This window comes from Aedes albopictus, chromosome 1 (genome assembly GCF_035046485.1).
Source record: "Aedes albopictus strain Foshan chromosome 1, AalbF5, whole genome shotgun sequence".
NCBI lineage: Eukaryota > Metazoa > Arthropoda > Insecta > Diptera > Culicidae > Aedes > Aedes albopictus.
This window is the reverse complement of record NC_085136.1, coordinates 296,024,501-296,050,275: the sequence shown is the minus strand read 5'-3', so window position 1 is coordinate 296,050,275 and position 25,775 is coordinate 296,024,501. Positions and strand designations below refer to the sequence as shown.

Sequence of the window (25,775 nt, the reverse complement as noted above, 5' to 3'; positions counted from 1 at the left end):
AATATTTTTTCTTATGTCTAAAACTAATTGTTTGTGCAAAGAAGTATATGTGAGGGTGTATTCTACCCCAAGATTTATATGTAAGACAAATAAATCAGTTTATCCGCCCTTGCGCGAACACTAATAATCTTTTCATTCATAAAAAAGATTGCAAATCTGTCAATTGGTTCAAAAGTTAGGTAAACCGTCATCAAAATTAAAGAAATGTCGTTTTTTGGATCATCTTTTTTTAATGGCCACCCTGATCGCGAAACAAAGAAAATATGGGACTAATTATTTTTGGTGAAGATCATTCCTACATAATTTAAGCAATATCGAAGCTCTTTTATTTTCAAATCTATTCATTTTTCATGGAATGGCTGATATATCATAATTCGTAAAGTTATATGCACAAATATGATTTATTTCCTGCAATGAAGCTGGACGGATACCGTGGGTAATAAAAAGTTTGAACCAAACACCAAAACTTTATGCAGAACAAGAAGAAAATACACGTATTTGCTGAAGATATTGTAGTTTTTTAGAAAAAAAAACGCATCCACAATCTTGTTGGAAAAACTCTGCATTTGAACAAGAGATTATTTTAAGGCAATTCTTAAGGTTCAAGATGGCGGCTGTTTGAAAGAGTTGGAGACTCTAAATCCATGCAAAATAGGTTGGGTACACTGAACCCTTTTTTGTGCCATTGCACAATGGGGAAAATAGGTATAAAACGCGAATAAATTCAATATCTCTGCTCGGAGTGGATGGATTTAAATGAATTTTTGACATAATCTGTAAAAATCTCCATAGTTTCAGATTAGGATGGTGTCATCCGCCGCACGATGCTGGAAATTAGAGTATCGGGCCCGTTTTACCCCGCTATCTCTCTTTTTCACCTTTTTAGAAAAATCGTGGAGTGAAAAATAAACGATTTACTTAATTTGTTTTCGTGTAAAAACTTCCGTAGTATCGAATAGAGCGGGTTTGACTCACCGCACAGCCTTAAATATTGACATATCTTCAAATAACCCCAATATCCCCTATTTATTTGAAATTTAACATGCATCTTTGCCCGGAGTGGATCGCAATCGATAAGAGCAGAGCCAACTTTATGTCAAATTACCGATACCATGGATGTTTTTACACTAATATGAGTTAAATAAGTCATTTATTTTGTACGCCAGTTGGGAATAAATGAGGATTTTCTCAATAAAGTATGTGTGAGAGAGAGTGGGGTAAAACGAGCTCAATACACTGATTTCCAGCATCGTGCATAAAAATCATTCAGGGCAGTGATGAATAAATCTAGTATCTAGTGTGTATTTCAGGGGACGTTTTAAAGGGTGTCTGGAGCTACCCAAAGGTTTCAGGGGCATTTCAAACTTATTAAGGCAAAGAAGACTTGTTCCGCGAACATCAAATTGCTGCACACTAAAAAAAGCATGCACACAACCTTGCAACAAAAATAAATTGTCGAAAATTTTAATCATGTTTTGAGGCGATTAGCTTCATAAAAAAGTGCTGAAACTACACAAAATTCAGTTTAAAAATAAGTTACATATTGCAGCAGTAATTGTGATTACAGAAACCAAAAAATAGAAAATGTTTCATTATTTTTGTATTTTATGGCAACCAACTGGGTCAGTGATTTTTAGCGTGCACCGATCACTTTGACATTTGCGGAACAACTGCGGCGGTCGAAACCACCGCAACCCCGCTGGATTTTTCCTATTTTTCCGCAATACCTGACCGGCTGTCGTGTGCTATCGCCGTGCGCTCATGACAGGACAGGCTGATGGCACGAAAAGGGCACAATTCTGAAGATAAATTTAAAGAAATTACTGTTACGAAATAAGCTTTGCTGGCAAATCGACCACAAATATCAGTCACAGCATAGTTACAAGAACTGGAAGGATGTCTTTAACAATTTAACATCGTGCATTTCAAGCGGTTTAAAGGGCGTTCTAGGGATGTTCCAGAGGAACCAAATATATTAAGTGGTTCCAGGAGTATTCCAAGGCGTTCCAGGGGTTTAGCAGCGATCCAGAGATTTTCAAGGAGTTTCAGGGGTGTTCTAGGGAGTTGTGTGGGTTTCCAGGAATGGTCCAGGGGCTTTAAAAAGGGTTCTTATCTTCAGTATTTTTCCCCTCTAGTCAGAGCCGTAGCGTGCGGTTGGCCAGGTTGGCCCACGCCAAGGGCGCCAACCTCAGAAAGTTGTTCGTATCTGCCTGCATACGCACGTTATTTTCATTCGCTCTGTTCTGAACGGTTAAAAGTGCAAATTTGGTTGATAAAAATCACCGAAATTAAATGTGCTTATTGATTAGTGACTAGACTAGCTCTTCAACACGAATTTGCATTACATTCATCAGTGATATTAGTTAATTTACGATTGATTTGGTCATTTCAGCTCCATCCCATTACAATGGATAAAAAATGCAAAAAGTGCTCACTCGCTGTCAACGTTGATAATGACCTGTATACGGTGTGTGAAGAAAATTGCGCCAAATATTTCCACGCTGCCTGTGTCGGTATCACCGAAGACGATCTGTGTGCGTTATCCGGCAATAGGGTATCGTGCCACTTGGACGGTGGCTTCTATATTCGTCTGTTTTCCACTATAACTCAGTCAATTTTGAACCAGTTGACTTGAAATATTGTACACGGGTAGATGCTATACCTATCTCACCGCATTCCAAAAATTGTGTCAATTGGTTCAAATTTGACTGAGTTATAGCGGAAAACAGACGAAAATAGAAGCCACCGCCCAAGTGGCGCGATTCCCTATTATTTGGATGTGCGATGCCTGTATGGCGCTATTCTGTAGGATGAGAGAGAGAATGCATGCCGATGCAAGTACGAACACGGAATCATCCCACGAATTCGCCCTATCGGTTGAAGATCAGCTTAACGATGTGAAATGCGCAGTAAAAGAAATCGCCGAAATGCTTTCAAAAGTTATTCCGAAGCCTAATGTACCTGCTCCGATTTGTCAATCTACGCCTGTATCTTCTCCCAAACCTCTCGACAGACCAAACGATATGGTTATACTGGTGAACGAGTACAGCCTGAGCCTGAAGTATCGCCGTGTTCCATGCAAATGCCTGAGTGTGAAACTTTTTCGTTGTCCCTAAGTAATGTCGATAGTAGTGCCACAGAAAATGATATCAGTGTGTTAATTTCACGTTCTCTAAATGTTCCTTTATCGTACTGTAATGATGTAGTAAAGCTTGTGCCCAAAAACAAAAATGTATCTGTATTAGAATATGTGTCGTTTAAAGCTGTATTGAGAACGGATTTGAAACCTTTAGCATTGAGCGCATCTACGTGGCCTAAACGAATTAGATATCGTGAATTTGTAAATCGGATGAATGATACTTGGAAGCCCTAAATACGAACTGAATTTGTCAAATGATGTTTTTCAAAAGTGTTTTTATGTTAGTTTAAATGACCTTGAGATGAATGTTTTTATATCCGCGTTGATTGTATAGATTGTAATATAATGTATGGAATTGTTATGTAATGTTTAAAGATATTTACTGTAGTGAAGTAGTTATAAATATGTTTTGTTGTATTTTAGTTTTAAGAGGTTCAATAAGACCATTACGGGTCAGTTGGGCATACCGAAAAAAACAAATAAACAAATAAATAAAAAAGGGTCAAGGCTAGAAGGAAGCAGAATAATGCTATTGTTTTCTTGAAAGTTATCAATATTTCATTACTTATAGTATGAAAGATTGATCATGTGTGTTACCGCAACCAGTGTCTTAATTTGTCAAATTACAGTCATCCGCACCGACGCCCAGTGGCTAATGCGTCGTAGATTTGTTTTTGTTTTGATTATCGTCTTGACAACCTGTGTGCCACTCTCTGAAGTTCGAGCAATTAAAAATTCATTACCTCGCTGTCTTCTGAATTTAAACCACCCACTGATATTCAAAGTCAGCATATTCATATTCAATTGATTTTTTTGGTTTAAACACGATTTAGAAGCAAAAAGTACTGCTGGTGCGTACCATTCATCTAAAGCAAGCATAATAAATATAATTAGGGCAACATATCGACATTTACGTGCCCTAAATAGCCTAGAATCACAAAAAGTCATTTCCAAATTAAAAAAATCAAATTCATATTCACCGAGCTCGGGCTGAATATCAAAACAGAACTTCAGCTACCGTTGATTACAATACGAGGCGTCGCGCTCATTGTCTTGCTTTCTCTTTGTCATGTTCATTCTCGGCGTCATGTTGGTGGTAGACTGCATTCATTTATTTGTGTTCGTTTTCGCACTGATTGAACATCATTGGGCTGAATTTTTTAGACACTGACCGCAACCACTGTGCGGTGCGACAAAGAGTCCAATGTGTGAAGCAACCAGCTCATCCCTACGCACCGATATACATTATACAGATAGACGGCGGGTAAACTCTATTCACACATATTGTGCAGACAGTTTGAGCACGGTCAGTTAGCTAGGGAACGTCCATAAATTACGTCACGCTTTTAGGGGGGAGGGGGGGTTCATTAAAGTGTGACAACCCATACAAAAATTTCAGAGGTCTAATACAAAAAGTGTGACATAGGGGGGAGGGGGGGTTGAAAATGAGCAATTTTTGCGTGACGTAATTTATGGACGCTCCCCTATCAGTTTGTTGAGTACGTAGTAGGTACTCCCAGTAATTAGAAGCCTCTGCAGTATAGAGCCTTAGAATTAATTATTGTATTGTAGCGCAGGTTTTAATAGTTAAGAGTATACAGAAATGTAAGTAAATTTATCTCCTTTTTTCATGTGAAATTTATTAATAATAAAATATTATTGCAGCTTTAAAGTTGCACAGTTTGGCAACTAAAGGACTGTGTTTTATCTTCTGATCTGCGCCAACAATGTGTTTTTATGTTCTCCTGAATTCTAAAAAACAGATTTCTCTAGATTATTTTGAATACATAAAGGGTGATACGGTCAAAATTTGGTCACACAATTTTTTTCATAACTTTAGACTGCGTACACCAAAACAGCTGATTTTTGGACCAGTATTGCTACATTATATGTAGCTTGTACCATACAATTTTCATCAAAATCGGTTGAGTATTGGTTGATATATAGACAAAACCATCGACCTACCTTTTTAAAATTTTGTACAAAGGCGCTCCATAGTAAATTTTCGGAAATTTAAAGTCAATAAAGCACAATTTTGATTATAGAACTACCAATACTGCTCCGATTTTTATCAAAATTTTACTGTATAGTACTATTATGAAAATGCGTTCTAAGTAAAATTTTGAGCCATTTTGTATGAATACTTTCAAAGTTGTAGCAGTTTGAATATGAAAAAAACTGACCGGGTGGCATTTAACCAAATATAACTTTGTAACGGCTGGATAAAATTGAATGAAATTTTTACACAACATTTTGATATGCATACTTCATATACAGAAAAATTTTCATTGAAATCGGTTAAGTATCTCTGGCTCTATAAATAAAACAGTAAAAATGTGTGAATCCTCTTTGCACAACATTTTAAAATTGCGGATCTCAGGGTTCAACAATATCTCCGCAAATACTCGACCGATTTTGATGAAAATTTTATGGTACCAGCTACATATAATGTACCATTACTGATCCAAAAATCAGCTGTTTTGGTGTACGCAATCTAAAGTTATGAAAAAAATTGTGTGACCAAAATTTGACTTGACTTGGCAAAATTTGCCAAAATTTGACCACCTAAACAAATACAACTTTGTAACGGCTGGATCAAATTGAATGAAATTTATACACAACATTTTGATATGTATACTTTACACACAGAAAAATTTTCATTGAAATTGGTTCAGTATTTCTGGCTCTATAAAAAAAAGAGTAAAAATGTGTTCTTATTTTTTAATCCTCTTTGTACAAAATTTTAAAATTGCAGTTTTCAGGATTCACAATATCTCCGCAAATACTGAACCGATTTTGATGAAAATTTTATGGTATAAGCTACATATAATGTACCAATACTGGTCCAAAAATCAGCCGCTTTGGTGTACGCAGTCTCAAATTATGAAACAAATTTTGACCGTATCACCCTTTACCGTGATGTTAGCTAGCATTTAATCTTCTATTTAATTATGAGAAATTATTTTTTAATAAACAAAGCGAAATCTATGTGCTTTAGAAATTCTAGTGCAAGTTTCTTTCTGAAAATTCCTAACCATTCCCACTGGCGAATGTCTTGAGGTTACTTCCGATGATATTCTTTGCATTCATTGAATATTTTACAGTTTTGACAAGAAGTATTTCAAATGGAAAGTATTCAGATGATGCTCTGTCAGTTCTTACCATTGTTATTTCCTGTAAATGTTTATTTGAATTTTAACTCTTGAAAATCTAGCAGAAACCATTCAAGTCTTATAGTTCCTTTCATTTCCTCAAAACAAATTTAATACATAAGAAATTACTTCGTAAATTTCATCTAGTATCACCTCGAAATTTCTTTCTGGGTTTGTTTCAGAAAATATTTTAAAATCTCTTTTAGAAATACTACTAGGGATTTCAGATAATAGCTCCAGGGATTTTTACGGAAAATCCTTCGATGATTCTTTCAGAAAAAAAAACAAAAATCCTTCTGGAGATTACTCTCAAATTTTTTCGAAGGACTATTTTGGAAATTCCTCCATGAAGTCTTTCAGGAAGTTATCTAGGAATTTATTCAGAAAGGATTCCTCCCAATATTTCTCCCGATAGTTTTATTAGATAAACTTCCACGGTTTCCTTTGAAAATTTCTGCAAATATTTTTTCAAAAAATATTTCAGGGATAAATTTGTAAATTTTCTTCAAGGATACCTTCAAAATCACCTCCAATGATTTCTTCAAAAAATCTGCAGGGAGTTGATATTTCTATTTGTAATACTTGTATTCCTTCAGAGATTCCTTATGAAACTTTTACAGAAAATCCTGCAAGAATTCTTCCAAGTATTCTTTTAGAAATTATTCCAGTGTTTCTCTACAAATTCTTCCAGGAATTCCTTCAGGCATTTCATTATGAACTGCTCCATGTTTTCCTGAAAGAACTACTAAATTAGTTCCATTGGAAATACTTGCTGAAATGTCTCCCGAATTCTCATCAGGTATATTACTCCGGATATTCCTGCAGGAATTCCTCCAGAGATTCTTGCATAATTTCGTTCCAGCAGGAATTCTTCCAGAGGTTCCAACAAAAACTCATAGATAGATTTCTTGAGAAATCCCTCCTGAATGTCTATGTTTCATCTAATAATTACTGAAAATATTCTTACTGATCTTCTGGGAAATATGTTAATTAAACTTCAGAAAAACCTTTGGAAAAGTAATTGGAAAATTCTGGTAAAACCAATTGAACTTATCTCCGAAAATGGGTAAAACAAATCGTTTGTCGATTCCTAAAAATCCCGGAAACTCAATTAAGTTTTTTTTTAACGATATGAAGTTGAACGTTAAATTCAAAAAATAATAAAACTCAAGAGTTGAAAAAAAATGAATAATTTCAAACTTTTACATATTTACAATGTCCAATTGTCGTGGGGCATCAGTTTTGATGCTTGCCAAAGGCGCCATGGGACCACGCTACGGCTCTGCCTCTAGTCAAACCTTTTCAGTCATGATTGCTATCCTGATTAAAACGATTCCAATCCACCAGAGCTCTCTTTGAATGAGAAGCGATTCTTTGTCCTTTGAATGTATTTTCACTCAATTGGGTTTCTAAATTAAAAAAAAAATGTCTTGTTTTTCCAATTTCATGCAAAAGAGCATCTTTTTCTGAGCCACTAAATTTTTTTTTCAGATTCTTAGAACTTTATTTTGGTGCCTATAATCAATTTCAAAGAGATTTTTTTAAATCATCTTTTGACAGCTCCGTTCAGTACAAAATGTGATGAGAGATGATTCCACAAATTGCTCCCATACAAACTTCAAATTGATTTTTAAATAGGTTCCCGGACATAAAAATTCATGAAAATTTGGATTTCGGTTCAGTTTGGCAGGCAGATTTCGTAAATTGAATTATCTCAACACCGCTAAAGAAGCCAATTGACTAGCTGGACACAAAACTAAAATGAAAATAAGCACGAAATAACAAACGAAAACAAAAATTTCAGTACTAACCGTTCAACACTTGGTAAATTATCCTACACTGTTTTATTTGCAGATCTAAAAATTAAATTGAACCATATGAATTTACATCACCAGCATTAGCTTAATGCTTTACTGTACTAATAAAAGAAATTGAACAAAATCTTATAGTTCCACCCGTCTTTTCCTATGGGCAAACTTAAGTGCCATGGATGATGTTCTGAGAAGCTATTTTAACAAAGGCAAACAAAAAACTAAATGTGCCATCAGCATTAGATGTGATTTTCCGAATCGTAAAGGGGAGGGAGTAAGAACCATGGGAACGAGGTTTCTCCTCACAGCACAGACGTCTATCTGTGCTGAAGGTCTTATGTAAGTTGCTCGGTTTTGGCATGCAAATTCCAGCTCGACAACATGGTAAGCTTCTTATTTTAACCGCCATCCCACCTAACAGCAAACAATCTTAACAATGTCGACGTACCTTGCTAAAGCGTATTATGGTGTAGATCGTTTACGTCAATACCCACCAAGCTCCACCAGCACATGGCAACAAATCACATGCAGCTCATATCAAATGACAAGATAAAACAAAAAAAAAACTTTTCCGTCGGTAAATGGATCTATCACTTCCAATCCATTTCATCGTTTCGGGAAATGGGCCCTCGTTCATCACACGGAATCGATCAAATAACTTCAGCTGGGCTATGGGACCTAGCGCTCAGTTGATGTGTAGATAAATCGTATAAATAGCTAGCTACCTACTTATCCGAAGAGTTTGATATTGACAGTAATTTAGTCGAGTCCGGGGACTTTTCTGAGCACGGGCATGCCACTCAGGCAGAACATTGTGAAGCAGGAGTGACTGTTTCTGGAAACATGTTTCTTCCTCCAAGTAGGAGTGTAACAGTAAAGAAGTGACAAAGAAAATCAACTTCCGAATCTGAATGATTGCAGCCAGTGTGATAAAAGTGGGGTACTTCCATGAAGTGGCAAACTATTTATGGCAGAGTGACGTCTGACTCGCTCGTCTTGGAGCCAAACTTGAAACATCTGTGCATCATCTTACGTCGTCACGGAGCATTTCCCGGAGGAGGAATTTATTGGCACATTGACATGGGTGGTCTTCGAGGGGTTGGGGGTTTTCGACTATGCATGCGTGCCAGTACGAATTTTTCCAAGCGAAAGAGGTTAAGCTTGTGAGAAAAATTATACAAGTTCGTTTGTAGAGAGAGAATATAGGGACACTTACGTATTTTCGGCCGTATTGTTCTCTTCGTCATGGGTTTTTTTTTAAAACCTATTGAACTCAAAATTGGCTTCAAATCTTTTCCAAACAAGCTGAATTATACGACCAAGTCTCAGGCAATTTGGCCGACAAAAACCCCTTATGACGAAGAGAACAAACCTGCCGATAATACACTGTGTCACACTACGTAATAAAAAAAACAATTATTTAGCATGTTCGTAGGTTAAAAATATATTACACATACAGGGTGCGGCAGGAAAAAATGCGAAAAGTTCAAGGCACTATTACACGCTAAATATAGGATATATATGTGTATTTTTCATGACAGTGTATAAGTCAATGTCTATATTCTAGCACTGAAAAATAAAAATGAACATATTTGATGTTTAACATGTGATAATGTAGACCTAATAAGCGGATATCAATCAACTGCGCGCCCAATGGTCATTAAACAAAATGACTATAACAGTAACAAAATAAGCTCAAATTCGATGAACAACCAGACCACACTGATCCAGAGCCATGTAGTTTCACATACCAGATGAAATAAGTACATATATTTGATGATATTGTAGAGAAAATCAAAAATTTTGTTTTATCAGATGCGAAATTTAGCGACCTGTGCGATTTTCTGCGGTTTTGAAAATTCTGGTTGTCTTCATCTTCAGGCGCCGCCCTGTAAAGGTTAGTGACCAAAATGGGAATTATTTTTAATTAACTTTTCAGAAAACTAGCCTATTATAGATCATGGAACGTTGAAACATAGATTGGTTAATGTCAAATGTATGAAAATGAGGTTTGAAGTTGAAAAACACTTTCGCATTTTTTCCTGCCGCATACTGTATGTGAAGCCTGAAGCGCAACTGTTTAAAAAAAAATGAAATAGAACATTGCGAAAAAAAAATCACGTGGTTCTGTTGGCATTTGAACCCCCGTCTCCCCACTTCGCTAGACAAGGTGCGTAATCAACATCGCCACAGAACAGCTAACGATTCTGCGGAGCCGAAAGCTAACCTGAACCCAATTCTTACTTCGCCCCATCAGGTATCAGTAGGTCGGCTCTTCATCGCAATTCAACCTACATCTTCTTCGATCCTGAGATCGGCACCAACAATTCAACAGGGCGTAACTGTATTTTGATACAATACTTTATTCCAAAGCTGTGGATTGTATTACATCTCTCCCTCGTGATAAGCCTCCACTATCTGAAAGAGAAGGGGTTTCTCCTCCTAGTAGTGGATATAGATTGCATGGGAGAGACAGTAGTGAGTGAACGCCAAACAGGAGCAAACACGATGCCAGCACCGCGAGTGGTCAATCGACCAACTATCGAATATTTGAGCAACCGTTAAAAATATGTCCGATGGGAAGGGAGCGTACACAGCAAATAATTTTGTAATATCCAGGCGCGTAATTTTTGGCGACGTATCCATTTTCGAACGTAATTTCACTGTGTTGCATCGTTTTCCAACAATTATCACACTCACCATGTACACCGTAGTTGGCATCGAATAGTATCAACAAACCCATTCCAGCAGATACCTAGAAGCAGTATCATATTTATCATCTACCCTTAAACTCGGTGGAATAGCCGAGAGGCAAGGGATATGCCTCTCAATCAGCGGATCAGTGTACGAATCCATACCAATATTATACATATATATGAATCATCTATCGTTTTGGTTCTAGCGATTGCTAGACCCACTGTCAAGCTGCGGCGGCTAATTTGCTGCGTGGAAGGGATGTAATTTGTACATCACTTTTACGACGTGACTGATGTGCAGTGAAAATGATGTGATATCACAAGAATTTTTTTGCTGTGTAGTATGATGTCTGTTTCTCTGTGTACGACGTTTTGTACAATTGCTCTAAATATTTTACCAAACACTGAAAGAATATATCGCATAGAAGAACTTTTTTGAAATACTGAAGAAACTCCAGAATCAAATCAACCAAACCCTGTTGAATGAAAAGTCAAGAAGTTTCTGATAAATATTCTCATGTATTCCAACATAAATTCTTGAAAGTATTCTGAAGAGCTTCCCAAGGAGTTTGTGATATCTCCAAATATATCTCGGAATGTAGAAGATGCTTTGGAATCCTGGGGCTTTGTTTAAACTATACAAATACATCTGCAGATTTGTGGCTTCAATCATTCAAGATAACCGATGATTCTGAGTCTGCACGCTAAACTTGATCAAATTTCAAATTTTCGTAATTGATGATGCCAATGAATAAATTTGAAAGCTATTTTAAAATTTGTACTGAATGGAGCTTTCAAGCAGTTGAGCAGCTGTCAAAAGGTGAAAGAAGAGAATAAGTTACCCAAGTATGTTCCACGAATATGCCGATTCTCCGACTGACAGAGCATGAGAGCCAGCTGGTTGACTGGCAAGTCTCCACTCCACTTCTCAGAACCGGGAGAGTTTGTTTTTGATCTCCGCCGTTGAACATGCATGGGTTAAAGAGTAAGATGCGGCACTGCGGACTCTCGGGAAAGGGACCGGAAACAATCCATCCGAACACGGTGTCTTGTAGAGTCAGGCCGTCGTCTGTTGCTCTTCGCCGTTCGATATTGAGCCTATCGGTCCCGTCTCGAAGAATTTTGGACCCGCTTGAAACGCAGAATTCGGAAGATTCCACGTCGCAGCACAGAAACTTGCAATCGGCAGTGACACAGTCAATTTTGGGCAACTCAGTTATCCCAAGCTGCGCTTGGAAGGTTTGTTTCATTGGCAGAGCCATTATTCGTCGAAAAGTGCAATTTTCGTTGTCTGACTAAGCGGTATTCTTCCGCTGTCTCCATTAACATGGTCGGTACAGCTTAGCTTCGGGTCACTGTAGGTGACCGAAAACAGGCTAATGAGATTGTGGCCTGTGTACTTTTTACGCTTGAGTATCATGTTTGCCTTCCCAGCCCAGGAAAGTCACCGACGAATCGTTGACCTGCGAAGCGATCATGGAAGGATGTGGTCGCTTCCACAATCCTTCTCTACCTCCTGTCCAGATACTGGATTGCCGGCAACTGCATTCGGTCTAGCAGGAGGACGAAAAGACGGTTTACACACCATCTGATGAATTGTGTGTGACCTTCATTGCATCAACATTACCAGATCTGCTGACGATTGGCAAACTTCAGCTACCTGGGAGGCTGTATGTAACGATGGTAATGAATTGCATGAATTGTGAGCAGCTGGACCACACCGCCCAGTACTGCTGTAATAAAACTTCGGAATCTGCCTAGCAGTGACCCCCTATCCACCATGAACAATTCTAGGAGTGTAAAGAAAGGCACCAAACGTTCACCTCTTGAGTTCAAAATCCAGGTTGAAAGAGACTTTCTTTCGCTCACGGGAACATACAAAATTCCAGATTTTTTTTTCGATTTCTCAGCCAGATAGACAACATTCCGACATTCCGATTTTTCCTTAAAATTTTTTGTTCGTTTGTGGCTTCTTAATTTTCAATTCCAAAGAAACTTTGAGCAAGGGAAAAAAACGTTGTTAAATTTATAGTTAAAGTCCTGAAATGAATGAATGAATGAATGAATGAATACTTTGTACAAATACAGTTTTCCCTTGAAAAAGGCCAAAACCCATGGCCGAAACGTCGGGTAGAATAAAACAAATCGTCGTAAATTAAGACTGAGATAGCCGTTTCTACGCAATAAGATCCAGTTCCAGTCGAAAAATCCCAAATCAAGTCCTGAAATCATTTTTTTTTTATTTAGTTCAGTTATTTGAGGCTCAATAGCGTATAACGCTTTACAGAGCCGAAGATCTTTTTTTTCGTACTTAATAGTATACATTATACAGAGTAATAACTTTTTAATGATATCTGTTAGTAATGGGTGGAATCCAGGGTACTCGTGGCAGCTCGAGGTTAGAAGGTCACATTTTGAGGGATATGGACAGGGTAAGGATTGGACCAAAGGTTTCACTGCAGCACATCCGGGGGTGAATCGCATCTTGCTAGCGTAATCGGTGCCTTGTGGTACTGGTACCAACTTGTTGTGGGACTTGGTCTTCCGGATGGCCAGGAGTAGCTTGGTAACACAAAGTGGACAAAACAGAGAAAAAACTGGAGAAGAAAACACAAGCGAATCAAACTTTTATACAAGCAGAGCGAAGAAAGTTGAAAATACATCCCATGTATGTGACATCGCGGGTCCCCAACACATCTCTCACAAGAACAATGGGTTGTCTACCTCGGGCCTCAAGAGTATCCAAAAGTAGTGCTCTGGGGGCGTCATTAACCGGGCATTGCCAAACTACGTGGTCGATGTCATCATAACCGGAACCGCACTTAGTTCAAACATGGCTCAACGTGAATAAAATTGTGACTTGCATCCAAACTATACTACCACACTCGCAAGGAAACATTAGGAATATTGGAATGTAACCATCGTCCCAGCTGGCCATCTCGCCAATCATTTTGCCAACTTTGAAGGGAACTCTGGCGAACAAAATGGAAAAAAAAATCATCATGTGCAATTCTTCTATCATAGATCTCACCTTCCTGTGCGCCCACCTTTGCAAGAGAGTCCATCTTCTCATTGCCATAAATTGAGCAATGTGAGGGGACCCATACAAAGGTAATCTTGTATGATCTTTTGACCAGTACACCCATCTGCTCCCTTGTTTTTGTAAGAAAGTAAGATGGATGTTTTACAGGTTTCATCGACCGGAGTGCCTCGGAGTCTATCCAAGAAGATGAAGAAATGGTCTACGGGCATGTTGGAAATCATCCCCAAAGCGAAGTTGATTGCTGCCAGCTCAGCAACGTAAACCGAACAAGGTTCCTGAAGTTTGCGGTAGGCGGTGAAATTTTCATTGAAGACACCGAAATCAGTGGATCCATTTATGCGAGACCCATCAGTGAAGAATCTCTTACAGGAATTGACATGTTGGTACTTTTCGTTAAAAATGAGTGGAATAGATATACACCGAAGTTGATCTGGTATTCCTTGAACAGTTTGTATTTAACAGAGGAACTGACATTAGTGAAGTGTACACGAGGAGGGTTATAACTTGGTAGGTGTTGGCGCGATCACTACCGCGCATTTCTGGGACACCCTATAGGCAGCCACAAATTTCAATACCACGGACACTCGCGACGACAAACGGATTTTGTGACACGTGATTCACTTTCCAGCGTGCTGATATTGGGAGTTGGTCACTAGGGCCTTTCTTTCGTTGCGGAATTGAATCTGCGCAGGAGTGTATGGTGAATAAAATAATTAACTTATGACGATTCCGGCCCCACGTATGATCCCCAACAGTAGGCTTATATCAGACGACATGTAGAACAGATAAATTCTCATGAATTTTAACTGAGTGTTCAGGCTGAGCATTTCTTCAAAGTTTTCAATAACAAGTGTGTTTCTTCCTTTAAATCATAAACCTTACCGCTTCATGGTATGATTATCATGACTACAAGTCATGACTACAAGTCATGATTGCAAAAAGCGTTATGCAAAGTTGATCATGTTTTAGAAATTAAATATCATGACGCTTAGTCATGAAATTATGACTCTGATTCCTGTAAACATGACTCCGAGTGATGAAATAAAATGATTCCGAGTCATGAAATTATGACTCTGACTCTTCTTAGCATGACTCTAAGTCATAAAATCTTAATCAAAACAACGAATTTCGGCGCGGCTAAACGTTACACAATGCAAGACTGTTAGTCACTTTTTTCATATCAGTTAAAACCTCCCATGCGAGGCGGTATGTTTTGGTTAGAGAAGAAAATGTTGCTTATTTTTATATTTAAAAAATGTTCCAAGCTTCAAAAGCGCGAGTCAGGTAAATCCCCATTTTGTTGTCTTTATTTTCTAGGTTTCCAGCTCGCTAGAGCTGGTACGCCTGCTATCAATATTATTTTCAAAGCTGTAAAAAATAAAATTTCCCAGCAGTGTTTGAAGCTTTCTATTTAAAATTATGTTTTTCTGTTAAAATTACATGGATGAATTTCTTGGGATCCTAACGAGTTTTATATCATATTCTGATTTATCGACCGTATCTATTAATAACTTGATGATTCAATGGCTATATCGGTCTTTTTCTAGTCATAGTATAAGGGAGTAGAGACCAAAGTGGATAATTAAATATGTGATATCATAGTAATCGCTAGGTAATGAATGATGAAAACAGAACAATAGATAGGCAGTCGGGCGCCTGAAACTTTTGCCAGTCTTGGTGAAAGGTGGTATGAACTACCAACCAAGCCAATCTGTTTAAAAGCACAGGTCATACGGCAGAAGTTTCACGCATTCGATGTATTCGTTGCCTACTTGCCTAATTTCACCTTCTATAAAATTTTCACACTTGGTCGCTACCTAGCGAATTCTATCAAATCTATCATTTCATTATCCACTTTGATCTCTACTCCCTTAAACTATGAGTAGAAAAAGACCGATATAGCCATTAAATCATCAAGTTATTAACGAGTTTTAAATTTTGACATTATTTGGTGATAGTTTTTATCGAGTTTCCCGCAAGAAATACAGGATAAAAAAACTATCCTTGTAGTAAAAAATGTGACTTTCGCCACTACAAAAACTTTACCAAATTTCCAAGTCTGTCACGATGCTTGATTTTTGCAGCTCGTCATGGTCTAAGAATAACTCCGAGAATCTCTTCCTGGATTTCACAATGGACTCCTTGAAGGTAATTGAATCCCTCCAAACATTTATGTATCAATGCACCCACAGATTCCGCCTGTTATTTTTCAAGAAATTTTTTGTTTTATGAATGTGTATTTCGACTTAAGCTAGCTCTATAAGAAATTTGATTAATGTCTATAGATAATTTAATAATTTTCTAGCGTTTCTTAATTACTTCCTCGGAAGAAGATTCAAAAACAACTCCAATGGATAATCCAATTCATCAAATGGAAGGCCTTCTGGGATTTCTGCAATATTCCGGAACGGTATTTTCTGTCTGAATTTCCCCAGTGATTTCTGCTGAAACTAATGAATCTAGAAATACTTCCAAGCCTACACACTTAAAAATTCTGAAAATTCCACGAAACGGAATCACCAAAGAACGTAAACGTTTTCAAGACTGAATCACAAAAGGGACTCAATTTTACGCGCATCATGTAAGTGCTGGTTGATTGCGTTAGATGTCAACAAATCTGTTTCACCAGAAACGTAGAATCAGTATCACGTTCATCAGTCACCTTCTAACTCGGTGAAATAGCCTAGAGGTAAGAAATGTGGCTCACGATCAGAAGATCCGATGTTCGAATCTCATGCATAACGATATTTTACTTTTCTATGTTTTATCTGTCGAATCGGTTCTAGCGATTGTTAGACGCTAATAAAAAATAAGTTTTATTTTGGGGTGTCTTGAAAGACGTCAATTTACATGTTATAACCTCTAAATTTGCGTTTTTGAAGATGCTCGTATATGTCAGGATCAGGATACTTAAAATTACATGATATTTTCTAGGTGTGTAGAAATAGACAAATACTTCACTTGAGAATCTCTCAAAAATACTGCAGGAACTAGGGGCAAGACCCTATGCAAACGAGAGTCACTTTGATAAATTCGGAGTTACTCAGTCTACCAATGTTCGACGAAATTTGTCGAAAGACATACTCAAAACCGGATTATAGGGCAATATTGTTTAGGTTTAGCGGTGGTACCAGGCAACACATTTGTTGGAACGGGAACAATTTGGAAAAAAAATCTGAGAAAAATGGTGATGAAAAAAAATATCTCCTGCGCAGTGACTTGCCCCAAGGACAGGAATCACAAAAAAATCTCCAAAAAGCAATTACTCCAATGATAAGAAATTTTTCAATCGATTTTTCCTAAAATAATCTTGTATATTTCTTGAGAAGTTTTTTCTGTGAATCCACCTAGTATTTAACCAGGACTTTTCTTCCCTTGAACCAAAATATTTTTCTCAAAATATTTCCGAAAACTACAAAAAGCTTTCTTTTGAAAATTTTCAAGAATCCCACGAATAAATTCTCTATTAAAGCCTGTATCCGCAATAATCGGGACACAGAAATACAGTTGTAACTCTGCAATTGATACATTAAAATTGCTCAAATATTATCTAATAACATCTTAAGATGTGTTCATTTCACCTACAAATTTCATGTGAATCGGTGCAGTACTTTTTGTTGTAGCGATAAAAGAGTAGAATGTGCGCCATTGAATTTTGAACAGCCCCTAGTTTTGCTTGTCAGCGCTGTAACTTTTGAATTTGGTAAAGGAAATGGCTGAAATTTGGACCACAGACCTTTCAATAAACATGTGTTGCATGAGCCAAATTTCAAAAAAATCGATGCGCTTTTTACAAATTTATAGTCGAAATATGCATTGGCACTGAACGTGATTTTAGCCTCTCGGGCAGCAATTAGTCAGCACCTTTTTTTGTTTCGATTGTACTATTGAAAGTACAATACTGATAATTATCAAATTTTGCAGGCATAATATACACATAATCAACTAGCTTCTGTGAAAATTTCAATAAAATTGGCAGAGAAATTCAAAAGCTATGAATAGGCAAATATCGCACATGAAAAACACGAAAAATTTTCACTAACATTCACCCCTATCAACATAAGTAGCTTTCAAACCAATTGATCAAAGTTGATGTAATTTTGCAAGAAAGTGTCTCTATAAGTATCATAGCTGCTAACAAAATTTCATAATTATTATCACAGAACTTTGAACTGTAGCGTAAAAGAACCATCTAGTCTGCGAATGAAAATTGATCATAATTGTACAAAATGCTTAAAACCACGTCTGTTTGTTTTTCATCCACAGTTAAAAGTAATGCATCGATTTTTATGAAATTTGGCACAAATGATAACCATACACCAAAGAGTTCTCAGTCAATTATTTGGCCAATTTTACCGATTCATTATCGAGCTACTGACGTACTTCTGTGTCCCGATTATTGCGGATACAGGCTTTAGTTAGATTTTTTCCAGATAATTTAACAAAAGACACTTCTCGATATTTCTCTTGAATTTTTAAGTTCAAATTAAGTGTATTATATGATTCTATCATAAGATTTCACTACATTTTTTCGTCCAAAATTTCAAAAAACTAAACTTCTAAAGATTCGCCAAAAAAAAAGAATAAAATTTCTATAACATATTCAAAGCTATACCTTTTTAGAATGTGTGTTTGATGTGCGGTCCTACGTATGCCACTACATTTTAATAATAAGTATGTATTTTAAATCAACTTGAATTATTTCTAAGCAAGCGCAATCTCGTTAACTATAGCTCAAATTGCAAGTTGAAAAATACCCTATGTTTTACCCAAGGCAGTAAAATACTTCCAGAAGGTAAAAGAAATTCGGGTTAGGTACTATTTCTTTTAATTACATTAAGAATGTGTATTCTTTGACAGCTACATATTTCGACCTGAACTGCAAGGTCGTCTTCACTGTCACCTTTCATTCCACTAACACGCCCAGGTTCATCATCATCATATTTTCAGGGTTTTTTTTTTATGGCGGTAAACGGTCCTCGGTTTTTTCTTCAAATCGTTCAAGTTCAAGTTTTGCATTAACCCTTTTCAATAATGAGAAAGATTATCCAAATGTGTTTCCTTTTTTTCAAAACTCACCTTCGCATACCGTTGTAACCCATTTCGAAGCACTTAATACAAACTTAACTGAAATTTTCAAGATGTTCTAATATAATCTTCCACATTGGGATGCTTTAAAATCGTGTGTGATAATGTAATGAGCTATTTATATGACTACTTCCAAACTCGGCATTACTTGTACCGTCCCAGCACCATAACGAAACAAGAATTTAATATAATTCACTTTGCAGATGAGAAATTTAATATATCACGATGGCACTCATTCACTCGTTGAAAGGATCCTCTTGACACGGTATTCCATTAAATGATCATGTTGCTATAGACCTCCACACTTTGCACCAAACGCGGATACATCCCGTCGATGTGATCATAAATGGCACAGGATTGTGAAATTCCAGGGGGTACATACACTCTTCTTGTTTCATTTATCCATTAACTCCACGAGACAAAATTTCAATGAAACTCACTGCATGTCTTGAACGACAGCCCAATAAGAGAGCCGATATCATGCTTCATCATAGCCGAATTCAATCAACGCATTTACTCCGTAATCCAAGATTTTCTGGTTTATCCTCCGTAAGCCTTCGTTTTCCACCGCCAGCACAATCTCATATATCAATCACGACCACACAATGTCACCAATAACGTGCTGCCGAAATTAGGATTTCCTGTTGCAACCGTATTTCATTCAGTAGTCAGAACCGATACACTTATATTCCCATCAGCTAGGCAGACTGTTTCCATCCAAACTGTAGTAACGCCTGTTTAACCGAATTCCAGGCGAGATCAGACAACACATCCGAACCGGGCGGAAGCAAGCGTGACACTGAACTTTGATGGTTCCGTGCCATCGGTAGACTAAGCAGTCCCATCCCCGGAAAGGACAATTCACTTGTTGATGCTGGAAAATTCGGCTTCTGCCCGGTAGCACCAACCACCGGCGGCCGAAGCGCCGTTTGTTTTGACCTGCGCCTTCGTGGATGCGCACTGGCACGTGGTTCCACCACAAATCTCGCTCAGTCCGCCGAAGATAAACGTATAAAATTCTACACCAGTAGCTCCGGGAACCAAAACATATGGCCCCGTCCGACGTGCTTGGCAATCGAGAATGAAATATACTGTTAGATACGACACTGCACTGTACTGTCTGTCTATCTGTCTGGTTATCCGTCACGCCCGCCGGCCGCCGCTGTTAGATGTGCCATTTCTCCAGATAGCTTAGAGCGGATTTCTGCGGCAAAGCTTCATCCACCATAATCGCCGCTTCCGGGGACTCGAAATGGGGAGCTCCTGCGCTTCTGATATGATTCAAATTGACTATGCTGCGATTAACCGTTAGCCGGTTATAACAGGAAGTAGCACCCTCTATGGAATCAGTTCAACTGCACATGATATTCCGCTAAATGGGGAAAAAACCCGTGTCAAAGCCGTTGAACCGCACGTGTGGCACGCGGAAAAGTTCACACGAAGATAGTACAATTTGTTCTCTGCCGACAAAGGTTGGCACGCAACAGTTATAAATGACTTCACTCTAGGGATTAGTAATCCCGTTGAACGTGTTTAGTTCATGATATGACCGTTTCCATTTGTCTGGACTTCAATTTACGAGTAGGTAACTTTGAATTACACTGTGCGAAAAATGTCTCTCGTATTCTGGTTGATGGACATTACAATCATTAGAATTCACCGTAGCGCTAACATTGCCTCTGATCATTGTACCCGTGGTAGTGCAGAGGCACTGGGATCGAGGCATGCCCCTGAAACACCCTGGATCGCCTCTATAAGACCTCTTGAACGCATCTGAGACTCCCTTGAGACTCCCTGAAATGTTCCTGATCCCCCAGAACACCACTGAAACTTCAGGAATACCGTGGATTGTATCTGGGAGCCTCTGAAACTCTCTTTTGAAACAAGCCTAACAACACCACAGCCATCGCCTTGATCTGTGGTCTGCCTCTGCTACGATGTCCTGCTGGGTTCCAATCTATCGCTTGTTTGCAGGGGGTACAAGGGGGGCACTTGTCCCCCCTATTATAAAAAAATATATGCACCATTTTTTCAATTCTTGCACCTTGAATCTTACTACGCAATATTGAGAATCACTGAGTTATGGTGGCAACAAATGCACATACAATTTCTTAGCACAGAGAACAGACATCCAAGTCAAATCTGAATTTTGTGTAAGGAATATTTCATCGGCAACACAAGTGGCAATAACGTGGCACTGCAATTGGTTAATTTCCCATACAAATGTAATTCACCACTTGAAATGTTTCAATTCACCACTGACTGTGGCAATATGGTGTTTGGCGGCGTTAGTGTTGTCATCGTGTGTTGGTATGCAACCTTACTCAAGTGAAGATTCAAATCCTTACACAACTTTCTGAATAAAATTTGTTCTTGCCTGGATGTCTGTTCTCTGTGTTCTTAGTATCTCATGCACAACCATGATGTTCTCAGAATCATCTAAGCTAATCTCACGCACCATCTTTTAACGAATCAGTGATGTCAGCGCCACATTTGAAAAACATGCACCATTTTGGCATTTCGTATTCCAAAATTGTATTCCATGTACGTTAACCATGGTGACTTCGGCACCACAATGAATTCTAAGCACCATTGTTTCAATTCGTGCACCTAGCCATACAAAACAACGAGTATCACTGAATAACAGTGACGACTAATACAGCACACTAACAACATGCACCTTCTTCAAAGCTATCAATGCACCATCATGATATCCACAGAATGATCTAGGTATCCACGCATTATGATGATCTCATGAAATGTCTTTTTATCAATTAGGTATCTAATACCTCATACTGTGACAGGACTCGAACCTGCAATCTTCGGATGCACCATCACGAACATCACAGCTTTTCTAGCACCATTTCAGCGTTTATCATATCATTTAGGCATCTAAAGCACCATAATGGCGCGAGCATAACATAAAACACATTTTGGCATTTTATGCACCATTATGATTTGGTTCACAAGTGAATCCCATGCACCATTTTGGCATTTCGCATATAAAATAGCATTCCTTGTACCTGGACCATGTTGATTTCTGTGCCGCATTGAATTTCCTGCACCATTTTTGTAATTCGTGCACCTACATATGGAATATGAGTATAACAGAATCATGGTAAATCTAATGCACCATACTGACATCATTCAGATTCTTCGCATTCCATGCACCACCATGATGTTCACAGAAATATCTAAGCACCATCTCACGCATCATCTAAGCATTTAATTCACATTTGAATTCCATAAGCTCCATTTTGCCATATCGTACACCCAATAGTATTCCATGCGCCTGATCCATGTTGACTTCCGCACCACATTAAATTCTATGCATGATTTTTGCAATTCTTGCATTTTGGATCTAACCACCCAATGTTGAGAATCGCTGAATCATGGTGGCAACAAATGCACCACTGACAATTTCTTAATATCTCATGCACAACCATGGTGTTCTCAGAATCATCTAGGCTAATCTCACGCACCATCTTTTAACTAATCAGTGATGTCAGCACCATATTTCAATAACATGCACCATTTTGGCATTTCGTATTCCAAAACTGTAATCCACGTACGTGAACCATGGTGACTTCGGCATCACAATACAGCACACTAATATCATGTACCTTCTTCAAAGCGTCCACAGAATCATCTAGGTATCCACGCATTATGCTGATCTCATACACTATCTTTTAATCAACTAGAAATCTAATGCATCATACCGATATACACCATCATTAAATTTCATGCACCATCAAAGCTTTCCAAGCACCATTTCAGCGTTTATTACACCGTGTCCAATAAGTTCTCATACAAAATACAAATTTAGGAAATATAATTTTATTTCACATCTGTGATTCATATTTTCAAAATGAATGTATGTATTGAAGGGCCACATAATACTGAATAAATAAAGCATACAGTTTAAAATAACTTTATTTTCTATTAGTTTTTATAGGCCTAGCAATACACTTCCGTTTTCTGAAATCTGTTGTCTCCGGCACGCAAGAAAAATGTTCGAAAAGTTTTTCATTCTACGGTATCTAAAAAAGGTCCATAAGGTTTAATTTTGAGTTTTTACCCCAAGTATTGTACTAAATGGATACTAAGGATAATACAATACAATTTTAGTGATGATATGGTAAGAAACTTGCAAGTATGCTCAACTTGGGCTTATTTTATTGAAAATGACCGTTTTATTAAAGATAAATATCATAAAACGTAAATTTTGGACAAAATTTACCACAACAGGGATTTAAAGCATGTTTACGAAATGAGAATGGTGTGAATCAACACGATTAGATGCAGCTATGCTTCTCTAACACAACGAATCTCATTTAAACAGTTAAATGGACATTTTTGTTTAATTTACGTTTTATTTTGTACAAAATAAAACGGCTTCGCACTTCACCATTACAGAGTTTCATATTGTTTCTCTTATGTTCATAGTTGCTACTAGCAATGGTGAGGACAGGAACCTAATTTGTTTCAACTTAAAACCATTACTCGTTAAAGTAAGACGAAATGCCAATGAAATGACGTGCGTGCCAGCTGAAATGTACTTACGACACATAAGCGATCAGCATAGAGGGATAAAGGACAGTTAATTCCAAAAACATATGCTGTATTTGATCAGAGTTAGTTGGCCTTTCAATAACTAATTATACTTTAAAAATTGTAATTACAGATGTGAAATGAATTCAATTTGATTTTGTATGAGAACTTATTGGACACGGTGTATATCATCTAGGCATCTGATGCACCATTATGTTGTGAGCATCACATAAATTACTTTAATTTTGTATCCTATGCACCATTTTTGCAATTCGTGCACCTAACCATGCAACATGTTGATAATCTTTGAATAACGGTGACAACTAATGCAGCACACTAGCATCATGCGTCTTCAAAGCTTTCCATGCACTATTTTGGCATTCACTATATCATCTAGGCATCTTATGCACCACTATGATGTGGTTTACATTTGAATTTGATGCTCCATTTTGGCATTTCGCATACAAAATAGCATTCCACGTACCTGGACCATGTTGATTTCTGTGCCACATTGAGTTTCCTGCACCTTTGCACGAATTGCAAGTGCACCTTAATATGAAACATGGCGAGTATAACAGACACATGGTGAAGCTAATGCACCATCAGAGTTGCACTCTGTCACTGTCAATGGTAAGCAAATCGCTGATTTTGATAGGCCGACTGCGATCCAAGTCAGCGTGTGCTCTTCCTTGTTCCATCAGAACTGGCTTGACTGTGATGGTGTGTGGGAATCACTGATAGGCCATCTTTAAAATTCGTTTAAAAATCCAAATGAAGATTTACCAAGATAATATTTTAACATGCGGTACGAAATAACAAGTTTTGCATGTTGGTCACAAAAATATCACAACAGTTGCAGTGATTGTGATCTAGAATGCGGGTCAATATCAATGATCTCAGTGTTATCTAGAGATCCTATACACCACGGTGACATCATGCACCTTTATTGGCGCACGCAATTTGATGTTTATGCAGCACCAACATTTTTATGTTTACATCATCTCCAAATCTCATGCCTCATCTTAGCATTCTATGAATGAAATTGCAATTACTTGCCACGTATGCACTATTTTGACGTTCCCTTGATTATTAAGGTATATAATGTATGTAGGTACGATACTCCTATCACACATCTTTCTTACATGCTACGCACCTTCTTGGGGTTCATTGTATCATCCACAATTGAATGTTATAAACAATTTTGTAATTCGCGCATCGAAATAGCATTCCGTGGATCATTTTGAGAATCACTTTACCAGCTCGAGAAATATCTGGAAGAGTCCATGGAGGCATTCCAAGAGAAACCCCTGGAGGTATTTCAGGAGGAATCCTTGAAGGTCTTTCTGGAGGAATTTTTTTTTGTCTGTATTAACGAGATTTTCAACCCTAGGCTAGTTCATCTCGGGAGTCACGTTTTACTTCTCTTCCGAAGGAAGAACCCACATTTTGTGAGTATGTCGGGAGTGGGATTCGATCCCAGGCATTACTAAAGAAGTGCTTGAAAGAATTCTTGAAGGAAGCTCTCAAAACCAAGAAGAGAAGTCTAGAGAAATTCCAGTAGATTTTCCAGGAGTAACTACTAAAGGAATTGCTGGAAAAAATATTGAAGGAATTCCCTGGAAGAATTTCAGGAGGTATCTCTGAAGGCATTCTAAAGGAATCCTTGAAGAATTTTCTGGAGGAATCCATAGAGGAATTGTTGGAGAAATCTGTAGAGAAATTCCTGGAGGAACCCGTAGAGAAATTCGTGAAAGAATTCATGGAGGAATTTCTGGAGAAACATTTCGAGAAACTCCTGGACACATTTCTGGAAGAGTTTCAGCAGGGGTTCATTGACAAACCCCTGGATGATTTCCTGGAATAAACTCTGGAGGCATTCCGGGAAGAATTTCTGGAGGAGTCCCTGAAGGTATTCCTGAAGGAATCCTTGGAAGAATGCCTGGAGTTTTCCTTGTAAGAACTCCAGGAGGAACTTCTGGAAGAATGTCCGGAGGAATTCCTGCAGGAAACCCTGAGGAAATTTCTGGAGGGATATTTGGAGGAGTTTCTAGAGAAATTCCTCGAGGAATCTCTGATGTAATCCCTGGAGGAATTCCTCAAGGAATCCGAGAAGGAATTACATGATGAATCACTGGGAAAATAACAGAAGGAATCCATGAAATAATTCCTAGAGGAATTCCAGGTTGAATTGCTGGAGGACCTTAAGGATTTTTTGAAAAAAAAAATCCTGCATGAATTTCTGGATGAATTACTCTAGGAATTCATTGACGAATCCTTGCAGATATTACTGAAGAA

The 25,775-nt window shown here is 37.9% G+C and overlaps 1 protein-coding gene across 2 annotated transcripts in view; it reads right to left on the bottom strand.

Moving 5' to 3' along the window:
- LOC115267376 (neuropeptide F receptor) overlaps positions 1-19,893 on the bottom strand; it is a 77,656-nt gene extending 57,763 nt beyond the window's left edge. For both annotated transcript variants that reach the window (XR_009996571.1, XM_062847030.1), the window contains exon 1: positions 18,921-19,893. The gene's annotated coding sequence lies outside the window, so the exon portion shown is untranslated. The remainder of the gene's footprint in view (positions 1-18,920) is intronic.
- Between the last annotated feature and the right edge of the window lie 5,882 nt (positions 19,894-25,775).